This window comes from Pinus tabuliformis, chromosome 4_1 (genome assembly GCF_031772625.1).
Source record: "Pinus tabuliformis cultivar Carrire ecotype Pingquan chromosome 4_1, CPIR1, whole genome shotgun sequence".
Lineage (NCBI taxonomy): Eukaryota > Viridiplantae > Streptophyta > Pinopsida > Pinales > Pinaceae > Pinus > Pinus tabuliformis.
In genome coordinates, this window is record NC_142303.1 from 180,896,493 (window position 1) to 180,900,775 (window position 4,283).

Genomic DNA, 4,283 nt, shown 5'->3' on the forward strand with positions numbered 1-4,283 from the left:
AATGCATCAAAATAATTTTTCCAGCCATGTATCTTATGATCCAATTTGAGCTATGAAATTATAGTAAATATCCTTCAAATATAGGGTAACCAAATTGAGCATTAAAAGTTCAAAAACAATATTTCCAAAAATATTCATTTTCCAATCTTTATCTTGAAATATATAGTTTTCCTATCTATTTGACACCAATGGCAACAACGTTTCCATCAATTGATATTGAAGAGAAATTAAGGTACAATGAGAAATTCTTGATCTCAATTCATTTTCACTCACTAATTTTTTTTTTCTAAATAAGTCTAAGATCTATTACTGTAACAAAATGATATAAGGAGGCTATGGCCTCTGCAGTTCTGAGCCAAGGTTCATGGCATAATGCAGCAAAAACAAAATTAAGACTGCCCAGAGGTGGGAAACCAGTCCAGTCCAAAATAAGTTTGCTGCTCGCGCAGGGGAAACCAACATATGAACATGGAGCAATATTCTATTAACTTCAGTTTCAAGGCTAACTATTTTGCTCAAAAATTCAAAAGTAAACCCATAGACTTGGTTTCCAGGCACCTAAAATCTGAAGACGCATGGTGAATTATGTGTCATTTGGTGCTGATGGGTGTTCTTCAATAATGAAAAATCTGTAGGTGTCGAGGTCATCCTCGTCTTTCTGCAGCGCACCCATGTCATCCTTCGTCAGAGGTTCTTCTCAATTTTGCTCCACTACAGAAGGCTTGCCTTGAGCACTATCCCTCTTCTCCATTTCATTGGTGGGCTATCCTTCGTCGTTGGATGGCTCCTCTTGGAAGGTGACTATAATGGTAACTTTGATGAGTGGTCGATTCAGAGAGCAATGGTATATGAATTGGGCCGAATGGTTGGATTTCTGAGAGCTTGAAGGGATATTAGTAGTTGTAATGGTTGTTTGCAAAGGCTGGAAGTGGACAGTGCATATGTGGCCTCTGTCACTGTGAGTATCAGGATAATGGGCGGAGGAAAAATTTGTCGATGGGGGAGAGGAGTCAGAGACTATTGAGGGTGGGGAATGGGGCAGTCTTCCTCTGCTACTACCCCTCCTGCTTCACATTCGATGGCACAATCTGGGCATGATGGTATGGGGATGAAGAGACTGCCTGTGAGAGGTCCTCACTAAGTGGAGCTCTGACGTGGAAGGATCAGAAGGCTTAGAATCGAAAGTTAGGTTGCAGATCAAGCTTTGAGAGTAATGGTTGCCCTATCCAAACTCTATGCAGCAGAGAATGTTGCATTGCCTACCTGTTGTAGTGCGTGTACTTGGCTCCACTGCAGCCAGGGGGCACTTGCAACTCAGAGGTAGAGGAGTTGAAATAGAGGAGGTGGGTCGAATATTACCTGAGGGCTCCATGATGCAGAGCCGAGGCGTGATGGCGCTAGTGAGTTGATTCGAGTGCCGAATTGAATGGAATTTACTGCTGTTGCGAAACAGTTTTATTGCTTTGTGTGCGGGCTTATGGGTGGCCATGTGACTATGCCGCTTGCCATCCCATTCCTATGCCATCAAATCAGTCTTGGCGTTCATCCATATCTAGAATTTTTGCTTCTCTGTGCACCAGGTCAATACATTCCTGAGTGCTATCATTAAGGATGGTGAGGGATCCTGATTGGAGTACCTGATCATAGTCTACCCCTGTATTTGCCAGAAGATCAGCAACCTTGTTGCCCTCTCTCTTGACATGATTGAAGGTGATAGCTCTCCTGTTTTTTAGCCATTGCTCAATGAGTTCTAAATGAGCTGCCAGTCTCCAACTAGTAGCCACTTTCAAAGCCGAGGTCCCCAGTTGTATTTGGGTAGCCATGTTGATGAGGATTTGGGAATCCCCTTCTATTATAACAGGGTGAAAATTATGTTGATGAGCCAAACACAGTCCCTGCCATAATCCTTCCAGTTCTGCTGAGTTATTCGTATCCCAGCCAATTGATCCAAAGTACAGTAATAGAGGGGTGCCTTCATGATTCCTGAATATGCCTCCATATCCTGCTTTGCCCGGGTTTCCTTTTGAGGCCCCATCGAAGTTTAGTTTGATCACATTTTTTGGAGGGGGATTCCATTGAGTGGAAGGCCTAGAAGTGGTAGTTGAGATGTTGTGATCATCCTGAACCTGCGGAATCCATATATTCCAATTCTCCCAAATATTCTGTTCCTGTGCCTGAGTGGGTAGATCCTCTGCCTGCCATTTCTGGAGAGCCAAGGTTTCTTGAATGTTCTGGCAGAAATTGCTCCAAATGATGTCCAAGGGAGTGCATTGGTTTTTAAAGATTCTCTTATTTCTTTCCTTCCAAATTGTCCAAAGAAGTAGACCCGGAAGGATTTTCCATAGAGAATTTAGAAGCTTGTTGTTATAGGGAGTAGAGGCCCAATTACGAATGGTACTTGTAATGTCCCCTGAGATTCTGCAAGCTCTTTGACACCTGAAGCTGAGTTTTTCCCATAATTTGTTGGCCAAGTTGCATGAATCCATGAGGTGCTGAATGGTTTCGCTTTGCTGCTTGCAATTGGGGCAATATGATGGTCCGTGGAACCCTCTTTTAATGAGATTGTCCCATGTAAGAATTCTTTTATGATAAAGCAGCCATATGAAAGTAGATACTTTGGGCCATATTCCAGGGGTCCATATTCGTTCCCAGACTGGGTCCACTGGTGCCTGTGCTTGAATCATCAACCCATATGCCTCCTTTGTTGTGAATATCCCTCGCAGGGTGTATCCCCATCTTAAAATGTCTTTCTTGTCTGAATATCTAATTTTCCTATTGTTGAGCTCCATGTGCATTTATTTGTAGAAGTCTTCCATTTCTTGATGAATTATCTGTTCAGATTTTTTCCATTGCCTGTATCCTTGATTGATATGTTGAGTCCAGTGCTGAGAGACTTTTTCATTTTGGTGAATGGCATGTTCCTCAAGAGTTTGAGGAGGGATGGCTTCTAATAGTTTGGGTCGTTGTTGCCATGAGTCAACCCAAAATCGGGCAGTGCCACCATCTCTTATCTCCCAGAAACTGTGTTGTTGTATCATTTCCCTATGTTGTTTTGTTGCATTCCAAATTAGAGAGCCTATATCATTATTTGTGAGTCTGATAAGCTCTTCCGGCGGTCTATTATTTGCATATTTTGTAGTCTAAAGTTTGGCCCATGGTGTGTGTGGAGTTGATAACCATTGCCACCATAGTCTTGCCCCCATCATTGCATTATTGTGCTGAGGATCCCGCAATCCAAGGCCTCCCTACTTTTTTGGTGTGCAAACTATCGACCATTTCACTAGGGCCCATTTGCGATTTTGCCCTGAGGATCCCCAGAGAAAGTTGTGTTGTATGTCCTTGATCTTTTTGAGCACCCATTTCGGCACTGCGAGAACTGAAAAAAGTTATAGAGGCATAGTTTGTAATACATCTTTGACCAGAACAAGCCTACTTGCCATATTGAGGGCTCTATAAGTCCATAGAGATAGGTGGCCTTCAAGTTTCTCTAAGAGGAGCTGCTAGGATGCGTGCTTTATAGCAGAGTCGATCAATGGTGCACCCAAGTATTTGGAGGGTAGATTGGCAACAAAAAAACCTATGATTCGGGCAATATTTCTTTGGGTTGTAGGGGGAGTGTGAAAGAAGAAGATTTGAGACTTAACAGTGTTGATTGTGGTTCCTGAAGCCATAGAGAAGGTATCTAACAAGGATTTGAGTGTATGAGCTTCGTGGACTGAAGGGTGCCCAAACAACATATTATCATCCACGAATTGTTGATGAGTGATGGCAGAGGTTCCGTGGACAGAGATGCCTCTGAGGTCTTGAGAGTGAAGAGCATGTTTTATAAGGCGTCCTAAGCCTTCTGCCATGAGGACAAAAAGAAAGGGAGAGAGGGGATCGCCTTGACGTATGCCTCTAGAGGGGGAGAAGGGGCTTGAGGGGATGCCATTTACTAAGATGGAGAAAAAAGTGGAGGATATTAGATTCATCACCCATCTGACCCAGGTTGGGCTGAAACCAAAGGCAGTGAGCATTTGTTTTATATATGTCCAGCTTAATTTATCAAAAGCTTTAGATAAATCAATTTTGAGAAGCATACCTGCCTGTTTGTTGTGCTTTAGGGAGTGAATGATCTCATGCGTCAGAATTATGCCATCTAGGATTTGATGTCCCTCCACGTCTCCGAACTGTTCCTGCGAGATGAGTAATGGGAGCAGCGACTTGAATTTGTTGGTGATGACCTTCGAGATGATTTTGTATATAACATTGCATAGAGCTATGGGCCTGAACTTCTCCGGAGT